Here is a 15,687-nt window from a genome sequence, read left to right on the forward strand (position 1 = left end):
CTTCGTTGCAAATCACCTTTTTAGCAACGAATTACTTTTTTTCTCTACAGATCAAACGCCTAGCTTAGCCAACATCTGCAGCATCCAAACCCATTTGCCGTCTGTCGAGCAGGCGAAACAGCTCTCAGGAAAATTTTCACCGACTAAAGAAAATACCTTCCCAGCACACTAAAAGCCGGTATAATAAACCGGCACAAGCATTACGCTCAATCGAAACCCCATCAGCAAGAGCTACCAATTGAATCTTTCAATCAACTCTCCACCCAGAGTGGATACGCGTTTTTGGGGTTAAGACCGCGAGGCATCAAACGGCGGTAGAGTTGAATTGGAGATGTAGCAATGTGTGGGTGTGTGTTTGTATTTGTGTGTCCTCCCGCGGGCTATACAGTACATCAAATATTCAATCTATGCTACGGAGCGCGTTCCGGCACACGCCCCCCTACTTCTTGATTGCGACCGATCAAAGCTAAATGGGAAAGGCATACACTTGCACATAGAATCATTCACCCTTCGATACGTCCGTAATAAGCCTTTAAATTGGTATCCGATCAATACACAAGAAAGAAAGAGTGAGAGAGAGAGTGAGTAGAGAGACCCAATAGTTAAAGGAAACGCAACCGAACGTCTGTCGGGCATCCTGGGAGGAAATGTCATCTTTCGTCTTTCGCCGGGATTCATTTCCGGTCGAGCTGCTTAGCGCGGCTGTTGGCCGATAAGTGCTTGTAACGTGCCCACGTGCTCCGACGGTGGGATTTCTGTCCCACCCATTTCGAACTAAATTCTATTGAAAATCGATCAACATTCCCACCCAATTCCGATTCCTCAGGAAAGGAGCATGTGCGGGATTGGCGAACAGACGCGAACCACTACACTGAGTTGTGGTTTATGCATCGCGCAACATATTGATGTTGCTAAACGCTCCGTACGAAAACACCGGAACCGGATGGGATGGTTTTGGATGAGTGAAGATGCAATTCTGGTAATGGGGTTGAATAAGTATGAGGAAGATTTCCATACCGCAAGCGGACGGGGACGCTCTCAGCGCTATCACGTGGCCACACTCGTGCACACATACACAGATGGTCCAGGATTCCGGTCGCACAGAAGCCCAACAATCCTTCGATATCGGCCAATATCGGTGGTGGAATGGTTTCCGCCCTGATTGGGCACGATTATACATCTCCCCACACAACACAAACCGTATATCGCAAAAACACATGAACCAAAAACCCTGGAGGAATATCCTTACGTCCTCGCGGAGAATCCACCACCAAGGTATTTGCCGTGAAAATAACAATTTACTGAAAATGGTTTTATTATGCTAATCAATTAGTGCCCGAACGCGTTCTTTCGAGGGCGCCTCAAATAAACCGCCCGTTCACTGCTGCTTGCCAGAAAAAAAGGACGCAAACGAAATGATGCAATTGATGCAAAAAGCTTTCAGCAATTGCAGAGCAGAAATAAACAAAAAACGCATGGTCGGAGGAAAGGAATAGGCAGGAAAAACAAATTGTTAATCAAATCAAGCCAACAACAGCGAGCCAAAACGGAAGACAGCGAGCCGTACGACAATGTGTGGCGGTGTTTTCCCCACCGTGCAGCTATATGTTTGTCTCGTCGGAACGTTCCTGCGAGTTTTGCACCATTTTGAAAATTATTTCTGAAAGCACTTCTGGAACGAGCATCTAAGCTGGTTTATTTGCATGCGATGCCTCCTACATTGGGGAAATGTTCCCTCCAAGCGGAGGGACTTCAGACCTACTCTCGTACTCAGATAAAAGTGTCTTGAGTGTAATGGATTGACTATCAGCGCTGGGTAAAGTTGGGAACAAACACACCACGAGTGTACAGATAGGCAAAATATTCGCACATCAATTTAAAGTCCCGTGACAGGGAGAGGGCGTGAAAAAAAATATTCCAAATTGCACATGGAACAATTCCTTCCTGCGAAATCGTCTTACTCCACGCAATTGGTGAGAGGGTGAGGACATGAATTTTGAACTTTATATTTTTTTTGTAGGGGAAATATTGTGAAGCACGCATTATCACCCTACAATCGGCAAAAGTTAATTTGTTTCATTTAGATGATTTTGATTACCATTTTATTGACACTACCATTCCGTACGGATCACTTAGAGAGAATTGGTGGATTAGGTACTTGATTGTGTTTAATATTTAAATTGAAAAAATATACAACGGAATATTACTTAATCTTTAAAATGGAAGCAGAACGCGCCATGCCAGCTGGAATGGAAAGAAGAGTTTTCCCTGTTCCTGCTATCGCAAATATAACGAAGTGGTGAATATTTGTCGCGAAGCAAGGCATGTAACATAAGCACCTCGTCAGCTGTTAATGGAAGTGTCATGCTGTGTCTCCATGATGCGGCACCATCAATTGTGCCATCAATCCACTTGACATCGTGCCGGAAGTGCACGAAGGAAACAATCACGTTATGGGTGAAGATTTTGTTCGCGATGCCAGGATGAAGGGAAATATTGACATTTCTTCCGATGTCAGTCAGACACCCTTTAGGAAAGGAAATTGGGTGAAAAAATGTTTGCGAGGTGAAGAAAGTGGTAATTCCAATCCACTTTCCAGCTTCATGTGTGCTGTTGAACCATCTTGCTGCTTCACCAACATACATGTATGATAAAATGGAAATATTTCACACTTTTGAAGAGAAAATAAAAAAAAGTACAGCGAACAATTTTTGATAATGTGCAAAAGTTAAATGCCTGATTTTTTTTTATTAGTTCGATTCTTTCTCCCTTATCTGCCAACACGTTTGATGTTATTATTTTCATTACCTTCATTTTCCCGGCATCGCTCGACGCGTTTTACTTCACGAATGATCAGTCAATGTCAATTTCCGTTCCGTTTTTCCCCTGGATGGTTGCGGTCGGAAGCTGGAATATGGCCATTCAACCGTACGCGCGAATGCACCGTGCGCAAACGTGCTGCAGCATTTCGTACTGCACTTTTCCGATTGTGTTCCGTCGTGTGTCCCGCGGTACGAAATTGAATTTTTAATATTTCGCATCAAATGTGCATGAATATTTCAACCATTCGGCAGCAAATTGGCACCCGTTGGCTTCCATTTTTTTCCACTGCCTTCCACTGGACACGCGCCTGCAATCCGCACGTCTCGGCTACCGCTACCGGTGCCACCACCGTCCCCCGCCACGTGTATCCATGCGCCCTTGTGCGAATGGTAAATGTTTCATTCGTCCTGCCACCGCAGGCAACTTAATTGAACGTTTTGCGGTTTTTTTATGTCTCCCAATTGGGCTCCCGATGAATGCATAATGTGAATATGGTTCGTCGAATTTTTATCCCCCCGTGCCGTTGCGCGATCTGGTTTCTCGCGTAAATTAAAACACTATTTTATGATTCATACAAAAACCTTAAGTTTGACCGGACAGATGTTTATTCCGAACGGTTGTACGTTGCGAGAATGAAATCCGTACATGGTCTTAAGCTGTTTCCTTTAGTCTTTTTGAGCTTTACAACATTTTTATATTTTTTTAAACTTTTAAAATGTTTTCTTTTAAAAATGACTGCGTACAAGTCTGAACAACAGGACAACTATGTAACAAGAAATAGTTCTTTTGTATGCATTTTTGGGAAAGGATGCCATCATGGTAATAGTTTTACAACTAGTAGACCTAATCAATAATCGCTTAACTTTTTTTAAAGGCCTGGGACATTCTCATTTCCAAGGCATTTCTACAAGAAATAATTCCGATCAGATCGTATGGCAGATCAAAAAGTATTTTTGAGAATGATGTGTTCCTGTTTCAATTTTTCTTAACACCAATCCTTGATATAACTCCGGAGTGTACTTGCAAGTTACACCGGGTTATTCCAGAGTTACCTCTGTCCCTTGCGAAAGGGTATTTTCAAAAACAGGCCAAATGTTAACGGAGAAGAGAAATCGGTTGGGAGAGGAAGCAAGCTAACACAAATTGTGTTCGTACAACATAACTATCAATCCAACGTGTAATAATTACGGAATTAAAGCTAAGGAGTAAAATTGAAATTTGGTATGAATTATAAAAATGAAAAATAGAATTTGTGTTACAGAGCAAACCCTTTTTTTGTTAGCAATAATGTGGAAATTATCCCGAATCGACAGATATTTCGGGTTTGAATCCGAAGTTAAATCAGCAGTTGACTCCGGAGTAATCCAGAGTACCCTGCAACTGATGACGCAGTGCACTCCGGAGTTGAATCTGGAGTAAAAACTCCGGAGTAAACTTCGGAGTTACTCCGGAGTTAATCTGGAATATCTCTGGAGCAATCACTCCGGAGTTACTTCGGAGTATCTCTGGAGCAATCACTCCGTGAAGTTCGGGAAGTTTATTCCGTAGTAATTACTCCGTAGTTACTCCGGAATGTCTCAGAGTCGGAGACTCCGACTCCGGGAAAATTGAAGATTTACCCATCACTAGTTCTTGCAACCCAAAAATGCATGTCACCGATATAGCCGGAAGTTGCTGTTCTTGCCGTGCTATTTCCAGCTAATATCAAATCGTTCACCCTTACAGTACTCTCTGCAGCAACTAACTTCAATTCTTTATTCTCGTCGGGAATGAAAAAAAAAATAAACAAAAGCATATATCTTCAATGAAGCGAGACGTGAATTTGGAGTGCCTGCATGCCCCGGGGAACAGATGTGACACCATCGATCGAGAACGAGTTCTCCCATACAAGAGCGTGCAAGGTGCACCGTGACTGAGGTCGAGATGATGTGTGCAACAAACAGTGGAAACCAATGGGAAAAACAAAACGGATACCGTCGTAAAACAAGCCGAGCCACATGACCACTGTTTGGATACGTACCTCTTTTTTGCGGATAAATAAAGCCAATCGAAAACGGGGTGAAAGTATCAAAACAGAAAACGCGCACATAAAGAGACACAGAATATCAACGTTTGATGAAAGGAACTGCCAACGCTAAAAAAAGTCCGATCCGATGAAAACCAACATCACTTCGTCACGGTGAATATTTTTTTCATACATTTTATGCACAAATTAGTTTGTGTGTGTACAGTACAGTTTTTTGTTTTCGGTATGCTACAAACATATCGCAACTTTGTTTTGGGAGCACATATCATATTTCTGTTTTATTCTAATGAAAACGATCGATTACGAAACTGTTTGTCAATTAAACTAATTTTTTAACATCGTTCAACTTTTGATCGATTTTTTGAAGCAATTCTCGATCTGCCAGGTAAACAAAGAGCATGGGGCATTTACAAAAAAAATATATAAAAATGTTTTTTGATCCATTCTATTTTCCAAAATTCTATATTTTATTTTAATGAAACGTATATACAAATATTTCTTTCCTCTTTATACGAGTGTATGCATTTAAAGCCTTTTGATTCGACGATTAAATTATGCGACTATGCTGTAGAAATCATTTCTTCACATTTCCAACATGTTTTGCAACATTTGCACTCGGTAACCTCTCTTCGTCGAGCCTGCCTAATTAAGGAATGTCGATCAAATTTTCCAGCACTGCCAATTGTGTGCATTAAAACGGAATACCATCCTTTCTCGTTGGCTCGCCAGTTTTGCCTTAGCATTACTTGTTGTGCGTGCATTTCGATCCCAAGTCACGGCCATCGTATATCGGGACATGGCGTTTCAATTTCAATTCCGTCCCGTCAATCCCGTGGCCAACTTAGCCAAACTGGGCAACTTTTATCAACATAGTTGCCGTGATAGAATGGACGACGGGTTTCTGTGTGTAGGGCGAAAGATGCTAAACTAAACTCGACCGGGAAGGAATTATGCAAACCTGAGTGCCTGACGACTGGCTGCAGAACGGAACCCTGGTCCATACTCCGTCCCCTTGACAGACACCACTCACACAACCAACCAACAGCATTCGAATGCAGCGGGAAAACGTCAAATTCAATCAATCCACCGTCCAGCCAGACAGAACCGACCCCGGGGGGAGGATCGAATGGAATGAAGGGTTTTTGTGAGAATTGGCACCGATGCGTTAAGTCCGAACCGAACGTTCGGCGTGCCCAGTCGAGGGCGAAGAATTGTTTCGAGATCGGACAGGGTTCGAGCTGCCTTTTTTAAGCTGCAGCAAGAAAACTTCAACCTCATCATCACCTCAACACGTTCGCCGGTCGGTCCCGTTTTGCGTTCGTCTGCGTGGTGTCCAGATTGCTAAACAACATTTGCCGTGGACGCGGACGCGGACTTGAAAATGCAAATGCGGCTAATCGAACGGCTCGATGCAGCTGAACGAATTGCCGACCGATGTGTGTGTCCGGCCAGCGATGCATACGGAAGTAACTGTTAATTTGCCACCATCGCCAACGGCTATGGAAGGAAGCCAATTCTGATCGGTCGGCCACCATTCAATCGGATCGGGCGCAGTCTGTCGCCCGTCGTCCGGAGTTGAGTCGGATTAAAATTTTCCCTTTGAAAGTGCTTTAAATAATATCCAATTCCAGCAGCAGACGGTTCCATCGCAAGCAGCTAGCACACGTCGCAAAATATCCGAATACGCCATATTTGAAGGATCGGTATTAGTGGATAGAAAAATGTCGCTCGACTCCTACTCTACCACTGTGTACAAATACTCGAGACTTGCATTTCGTTTTAACGGTGAATTTTGAAAAAAAGCGAAAGCAAATAAATTTTGTACAGAAACCATTCTCGTGGACGACGTTGTGTCTGTGTTTTAAGGCAATGTAAATAATTTGCTTTAACTTCATTACGTTGGTAGGGCAATGTATCTGCATTCGCACTGTTTGTGGAAAACATTTGGTTCGCGTGTCACGCACGAATGCGTGACGGCAAAGAGCAAAACCCCCTCGCCGGGGGGTGGTTTAAATATTTGAAGTTCGTTTGGTGCGTTTCAGCGTGTGGCCGACGTACCATCCCCTTTCCCTGCATAGAGACGCACTTTGACTTTGCAAAATTAATGACTATTTTGTCTATCGATTATTGATTGATTGATTCACTGTTGCGAACGGAATATTGATTACATTACGAGAAACCATTCGGCATTCCAAGTAAGATGGCTTTAATGCGTGCGTACTCGACACTAAATGTTTGCTCGTATTTAGCGGGAACGTACGTAAAGAAAAAATATTCTTTAATGTAAAAAATTTAAGGTCTTGAAGCAATACAAGTGAAGAAAATAAATTTCAATTCAGACCCTGTGCTTGCTATCAATTTTCACACAATTTTTCGTTTATAATATAAACATTATTTCGTGAATAAAATTGAACTCAAGCCTGAAAGCTTGCTGTCTTCACCTCGTTACTTTCTAACAGTATTGTTGTTGTTTCTTTCTGTCTACCCTTTACTCTCATACGGAACAAAGAATAAAATCAAAAACACATCTGCCCACCACATTTTTCCCGTGCATGTGAAATGATAACGCTATCTTTAAAACAAAGAAACGTAATAAAAACATTACGCTTCCACCAACGCGTCTTGCCGGTTTCGATTTGCATTTCTGTGCTTTTCTTTTCCAACCCTCCGTACTGACGTGAGTTGTCGTACATTTTCAATTCAGTGTCGTTATCGGCTCGTGAATATTTCACACCAAACCCACCACGGTTACAGAAACGGCCGAATGAAATCTCACCGGAAACGTTCGTACGTAGACACACTCGGCCGGGCGAGCACGTAAACGGACCTCTACGGGGTCCCGGGGTATACAACGACGCGCATGGGAATCAATTTCCGTATACATATTTCGCGATCTTTGACAGTTCTCTCTGCCCAAGCCGGTGTTACGGAAGCAACATAAAAAAAATGTTAAAGATAGAGGTCATGGAAAAGTACAACAAAGCGAGGGAAAAAAGTGCGTGTGTCCCGGTGTAAGGTTTGCCAAAAAGGTTTCGAATTCGATAGCCGATAATTTCTCTCCAACAATGAAAGTCTCGCGTGTGTTTGCTATGCATCGCACGTGTCACGTTTCACATCCGATGGGGAACTCCGGCAGACGGTAGTTAGCGTGTGGAGCGAACCGTTCTTTCGCTCTGTGCCCCAAAATGAATGTTAATCAGATACGCGGAAAGCCCAACGGTACGATGTGCGGAATACATTTCAACGTTCTTCCACCGAATGTTCCTCAACGTTCGGTGAACGATTCGGTACACGACACATTAATCAAACTTTTATCGACAGCATGCGAACCCCACGACAGTGACCGCGCCGTAGCTGCTGCATACGATGTGAGAGAGTGGTGCTCTGGATTTTCAACTCACCATCAACTCTGCCAAAGGGTTGGTGAGCTGCTGAAGGTAAAAAAACGCGCTTTTAAATGCGTACGGAATGTTGTTGCGGAACATGATGTTGGACCATTCGGTTCGTCTCACTCACGCATCGAACGCAATGAGTGGCGTGCGAGGGAGTCGGTCGCTCACCAAGAGGACTCGCGCGAATGTCTCGGAACCGAAGCCAAACGCATTCGAAATCCCACCGAGTGCCACAAAACTGAACGAAGAAGACCAGGTGTTGAGTGTTTGCCACACACGGTGCAGTGCGTTCGAAAAATGCATTCTTGAAATTAAACCAAAAAAAAACACCTTAAAACAAGACAGTTACGAGGCTTGCATTTCACTCCGATAATCCGAAACGGAAAAACCGAAAATGTAAGTTAGACTTTATGTGTTGTGCGTTGTTCGTACACATGTTTTTGCACCTTACCGGACGGGGAAACAAAGAACTAACCGAAACCGATTCCTTATCTTGCTGTTAGGATATTTTTAGGAAGCCATATATACAGCTGCTAACTTCCCGCCTTTCAGCGTTATCGTGTTTGTGTTGCAACTAAACCGGATATTTTGAAGAAGCAAAAAAAAAAAACCTCCAAAAGTTCCAGGACCACACACGTGACTTCATTGGTGACTTGTTTAAACGGTTCGTCTCTTCTCCCTTCAGGTGTAACACTGTGGAAGAGTTTTATTTGTTTGCACGTTTTTCACACCATAACCGTTGGCCGTTGTTTATGCAATGGAGACTATGCACCACAGCGTACAGCACGAACGTTTCTCCTCGCGAATGCCAAAAGTGCATCGTCAATGCAGCAGCTGGTGCACCAGCACTGAATGCACTGGAATCTGCACCTTACTCGGAGTTGCTTTTTCTGTTGTTTCAAAATTTTCAGTAACGTTTCACCAGACGGCTAGACCAGACAACAAGCGGTAGGACATTTGCAGTCGATAAGGCTTTCGAAAAAACGCCGGCACAACATCTGTCACGGACAATGATGAAAGTATGACAGTTATGACCCATTCCAGGTGGGAGGTCTCTCATAGACTGCTCCAGCAGCTTTTCAAACTCCTTGTGGGGCCCCGACTTGGTGAATGTTTTTTTTTATGTTGTTCAATGTGCGTTCCTTCAATAGAGTTAGTTTTGCGTTTTATGGTTTAGTCGTTTGTGTTGTCATCGTGTGTGGCTCCAGCGGGCAGTTGAAACACGTTTTATTTTGTCAAACCTAAACATTTTGTCAAACCGAGACACAGTAAAACTCATAATTTTAGCATGTTTTTGGCGACGCAGAAAATGTTTATTATTCCAAGAGATGGAGAAGAACTAACACTAACACTCTACACTCAACAATAACTCCAACAACAACTACAACCACCTCAAAAGACATCCACAACCGAGTATGCCCGGGATAAGGCAAATTACAAGGAGGAAATGCTTTGCGAAAATTGTAATTACCTCAGCCGTGTGTGGCTGACAATACGGCAAAAGCCGTAATCATGTAATAAAATAAAAAAAATAAAAAGATGGAGAAGAACTAGTTTTGAAGTATCCATGAGTAAACAAAAAAAATTAAAAAAGAAATACTGATAAGACTGACTTTCTTTGAAGCATAGCATAGTACCTTGGAGAAATCTTTGCCTTTAAAGATTAGAATTGTTTCATACTGGATTGTTGTCACCAGGACCTTGCAATCTTTTATAATGAAAGCGAATTCCAATCTGATCTAACGAGGTTCAACTGTTAGCAAGAAATTGGCATCAAACGAACGCCACATTGAATGTATTCATCAATTTACCTTTCTTTCTGTCTATTACGCTCTGACGCCATCCCGTATCAATTTTGTCACACCGTTTGCCATTTTAGTAAGCATTTTCCAATCGCACATTAATAAAATCACGCCATCACGCGTATGGGAAACGATGATTGATTGCATTTGATTTTATCCATCAACCGGCGAGAACAGTATACTGCACTATTCATTTGCTTTCCCATCGTCGTACAGCTCCGTATCTGGTGACTCGCTTGGGTAAAGTTTTCGGGCAAAATTTCCAAAAAGTGACATCAACATCGATTGCTCTAATATGCGCTCTCTAGCGTGCTCGGAATTGTCAAGTGGAATTGAAATGCTAAATTAATACGAACTCGTTTCAAGTCTGCCAGAACGATATGTGTGGCCTCTACCGGTTCAATTCGTCTAAAATCTGGTACCAATAAATTTTTATATCAAACTTTTGCGAAGGATTTTCTTCCCAGTGACAATTACGTTGACATTTTATTCGCTAGGGTTAGTGCGAAAAATCCGTCACTTCCGGTACGGAAATGAGACTTCTTCCTTCGTGGATATGTCCGCTGTCTGGTACTGCGCATTCCGCTTCCGGTCTCAATCCCCGTCACCGAAAGATGCTGCTCAGACTTTTCACCAAGTCAGTGTGAGCAAACACGTAGCGCTCATTATGCTGCGGAAGCGTGAAGAGTTTGGGTTGGTTTACGGGGCAAGATTTCCGTTCGAAAGGCGATGTATTCATTGCAAACGCTCATTTGGTGAGATGAATTTACGCGCCAAAAAGTTGCTCCGATTGTTCGGTAAGTGGGTGGATGCTTACCACAAGCGGACAGTGCGGACAGTGCGCCGTGTCGCGAAGAGTGTACCAGCCAGAGTTCGACGATACACGTTGAGTGCCCTCCTGAAGTACACGTGGATGAAGAAACCGCACGTTACGGATGCCCGTTTCACTCAGGGTGGCCCCTAGCAGGATGGTGACACATATGGTGTGTTCTGTGGGTTCCTGTGATCAACACCATTTGCTCACACGGCAAACGTGTACTCACGTATTCCGTCATACGACGGTGGGTCACTCGGCCGGGTTACCGATGTTCCCGGGTGCACGGAGAGTACGCGGTTGCGAAGGCTCGAGTTACCCCGCCGGTTCCGAGCACCGAGTTCCGTGCAGCGGCGCGAGTGGTGATTGCTGATGAGATCGAGCACCGTGCGGGTTTTGGCGCACTCGATTCCGGATGCTTCGGCCACCGGGGGTTGCCTCCTATTTTTGCTGATCGCCTGGTAGTTTGTACACTCAGCAGATTGTCGCTCGGCACTCTATCGTTTTCGTTTCTTTCCCATCACGCTATTGCGCTCGAGTGTCTCCATGCCAAAGGGAAACGAAGGCATCATACAGAAGCAATCAAGTGAACTAAAAATAAAATAATTTAATCTTTCCGTTTTGTGTGACACTGCTTTTATTTAACGAAAGTCTAACAAAATACATAGTAAAATATACCAACTAACTTTCAGCGGGCTCGTCCGGGAATTGAACCCGGGACCTCTCGCACCCGAAGCGAGAATCATACCCCTAGACCAACGAGCCACAAGTACTTTCACTCCAGGCGACTTGCGAAGTAATTACTAGTCTCCTTTAATCATCCAAACCGCGGACAACAGATAAGGCGATAGAAATAACGCTCCATACTGAGGAACGAAATTCTTAGTTCAAAAATTTGTAACAAGTTTTTTATCTAAATTGCCAGGCACTCTCGTTTGCCCATTCTGATGCTACAGTTCAACCAGTATGTCATTCATCATGTGGATTTATAGCTAAACAAGTTGTTAGTGAAGTGAGAAACAGTGACGCCTCTCTTTACAGAAGACGGTACGAAAAAGTAACGACTGGCGTGAGATACCAGGAACAATTCGAACGAGAAAGCATGGCGGAACATTAAACAGAACCGAAGCATAATAAAATATGTCTTAACATCATTATCGATCACTTAAAACCGATTGCTCGCTTTTCCGGCCCAACGTTCGGAAAGCAGGTGGAAAGCATTCTAGTAGTGCATCGTGCTCTCTGTGTCCTTGCGTTCTGTACCACAAAGCACATGCCGACGATGTTTTTTTCCTTTTTCCCGTTTCCGACAGTTCTATTGGTTATTTTCTCCATACCTTCGCACCATGGTGCATGCTCCAAAAAAAAAGAACAAGCCGAAAGAAAATCTCTGCCACTGCCACACTCCACGGTTTCAAGCCACCTCCAACACCTTCAACTTCATTCCATCCGGCCATTTAACGGCAAAGGAAAATTTATGAAACTGTTTGCATGCTGGCCTGCCGCTTTTGAACTCCCGGTAGAATTGGATAGGCCGCGTGAAAGAGAGGCAAACGGGTGTGCTGTATCAAGATTGGAAACCAACGCAAGCCTGGCAAAGGGCATCGGCTTGCTGAAGAACGAACCTGATACCCGAAAAAAGAAAAAAACATGGAGCTGCAATTTGCTCCAAATTTATCGTCCAAATTGTCTCTCGTCAGAACGCGTGGCTCTTTTTTTGGCCGAACACGGCCCAGAGAGCAAACGAACGGACGCGGGATGGAAAAACTTTCGTTCAAATTATTTTCCTTGTGTTTCCATCGTACCCTTACCGTGTTGCTTCGTTCCGACGGTTCCATTGCTGGGCATAAATTTTCCGACTATTTTTACTGCCCATTTGAAGGCCAATAATGCAACAGCTTGGCATTACTGCAAGGCATGGTTTGCGGTGTGCGCGATGAAGGCGACAGCGTTCATGACTCACCTTTTGTTTTCCTCGCCCAGCACACAATTATGCCCCAAAAGTTGGCAAAGAAAAGTTAGGCAACCGTGTCTTGAAGACAGGAACGTGCAACTTTAACACCTCCCAGTCGGGGCAACAATGCAGCGCCGTTGGGTGTATATCTAGGCTACTACTACTACTAGTACTACTACTACTACTACAACCTTGAACCACACAAACCGTAACACGGAAAGTTTTCCACCGGTTCCAGTCATTATTCTAGAGCTGCCTCGTTTGCATGCAGGACGAACAGTAGTCTAATTAAATTTCGACCTGATGGAAAAACGATTTCCCTTTCGCTTTCGGCGCGCTTGGTTGTCTCGCGTGTCCTAAGGGGGTTAACGGGCGGGGAAGGAAAATGGTTAGGAGGGAAATAAGTTGACTAATTTACTGTTTCGTTCGTTTCATTTACCAACACTGCAAGACTTTACTTTTCTTGACCTTGAGAAAAGGGAAAAGTCGTAATTTACTAAGTGTATCCGCTGAAGACTTAACTGTTGAAAAAGTGTTTTTGTGTTCTTATTTGATATTATAGAGACTTGCAATTTTGATTTCTCGCACGTATGAAAAATAGTAAATTTTTCATCATTCCACCTTACTTGAAATGACTTCATACAGAAGGATGCAAATAAACCATCTGGTAAATAAATTTATCATGTTCAAACTACACTCGAAAGTCACTAAAAGTCGTCTTATCAAGAATTCGACCCACCTCCAACTGCCCACACCTCGGCGGAACTGATGAAGCTATCCGCTTCCGGATTGTGCAAACATCGTATCAATCTGAATCCCTCCCCCTTCAGAATCATGGTTTCCATGCGTGACCACGAAAGCATGACGGATAATAAACGAATGATTGTGTATTTCATCATCGTTCACGGATGTCTCCTTTCGCCATGCGATCGCGCGCCAGGATCGCCCACAGTTGGAATCGTTTGTTATTGCTCCCATTTGGTCTCGCCGATGTAAATGTGTGTTATCGGAATTGATTAATGAACCAAACTGAACCACTCATAAATCATGCACCCGTCTCCCACTGTTGGTTTCGGCCGACCATTGTAAGACGGTAGGAAATTCGCCCCAGCAAAAGGATCCCGGGAAAAGTAATCCCTGAATGATTTAGAAATGACGCAAAGGTTGCCGGTGGGGAACCGTATTCAAATTTAGCATCACCAATATAAATGTTAACGAAACGTGTTTCCTTCATGTGTCGTGAAAATGATGTATGAATTTTTGTATTGCTTTTATGAGTACACATTTAATGGGCACAATTGGTGGAGGTACGTACTTGTCAACCGATGGCAGTGACAATGACGTGATAATAACATGCGTTTTGTTTTAAAAACAAGCATTTCAATTGTTACAAACAAATTTTCCAATTTTACAACAAATTTAACTAATAGCTTGTCAAGTTTTAAAATAAATTCTTTTTTTATGTTATGCACAATATTTTAATTCTTGTTAAAATAAGAAACATAGTATCAAATCGAACATTCAGGATTTTACCCCTTTGTTAGCGACGTTTACAAACGTACGGTTTAAGCTTTCGAAAACTATAAATCTGATGAGATTTACTTGCCGCCTAATGCATTTTGAAGCAGTTTTTAATGGTGCACAAATTTATATCAAAATGATCCCTGCGTGTAGCATAAATTTCGCGTGTAAGAACTGCATCCTCCATCCAACGCCCGTTGACAAAGCATTACCCTGTTTGCTGGAGGCGATAAATGGCACATTTTACAATCTGCCCACACTTTTCCGCGAGCATCGGGGAATATCCTTCCAGGGCAATTACTGCTTCTTGCAGACATCGATAGTGTATGCTAAGCGGGAAACTGTAACCGACAGAGAACAGTTAAAAAATAGCAAAGTTCCAAACGTCCGGACGCCGCGGGGAACTGAAGTTTCTGAATGCTTTGCAAACTATCGTTTCCGCCATCATGGAGAGCAGTGAATAACATGCGAACGGTGCGGAATGGTGATTTATAGTTGGATTAAGTGTGACATTTCGTCGTTTACGACGGTCCATATATATGGGGCTTCGCTACGGTTCTCAATGACTGTTCGACTGACCATGGTGTGACAGGACACGGTTCGATTCAAAACCCAACCGCGGCAAAATTTCTTGTCGATGGACTTGCAAATTGATGAGAATTGAATTTTTTGTCCCAGCTGTAACTATGCTGAACAGTTCAAGTTTTCATACAACGCATCCTGGACATCGACGAGACAATGCAGAAAGCTTCAACACACTGCCATTGATACGGCGGAACGAACATTGTAAGTTACACATAAAGCCCGCTTGTTGTACTCTACGCAGACTGTCGCTCTGTGCATGTAGAGGAAGTTTTGTGACAATCCAGCAAACAAGCATAAACATGCTGTATCATGCTAAAAGGTACTCCACAAAAAATAAAGCATTTAATGTATTCGGCTACTGATAAGGCGAACTAGCTTCAATGATGAATGCACTAGGATCTCTGACCGGGTCTGTGTAGCACAATTAACTTCTCATGATGTGTAAATAATTCGGGCATCTCGATACGTACGTGCCCGAATTCTCTCTCTCCTCACATGCACACACTCACGCTTCGACGGCCAGGAACAATAGCAAGAAACAGATCCTTCCGGCAAGACCGACATTACCGTTACAAGACCGTGCGTAACTCATTCTAGTCCGTCCGATCCGTGCTATCGGGTGGTTGGTCCCGGTGCTATCAATGTTGACAGCTGTTCAACCATTCAAATAAAGGATAAGCTGATGTATAGCACTCGGTGCTGTCCTAACATGGAACGTGCTAAATGCCGCACCGAATTACTGCACGGTTCGGAAAGGCCCCAAGCACTTG

General features: G+C 43.5%; 1 protein-coding gene and 1 non-coding gene across 7 annotated transcripts in view; both read right to left on the bottom strand.

Moving 5' to 3' along the window:
- LOC125762566 (protein winged eye) overlaps positions 1–15,687 on the bottom strand; it is a 286,165-nt gene that overhangs the window by 175,117 nt on the left and 95,361 nt on the right. The window lies entirely within an intron of this gene.
- Trnap-cgg (transfer RNA proline (anticodon CGG)) lies at positions 11,551–11,622 on the bottom strand. The gene has a single exon. It is a non-coding gene; the product is annotated as a tRNA-Pro (tRNA).

The sequence above is a fragment of the Anopheles funestus genome, chromosome 2RL (genome assembly GCF_943734845.2).
Source record: "Anopheles funestus chromosome 2RL, idAnoFuneDA-416_04, whole genome shotgun sequence".
NCBI classification, from domain to species: domain Eukaryota; kingdom Metazoa; phylum Arthropoda; class Insecta; order Diptera; family Culicidae; genus Anopheles; species Anopheles funestus.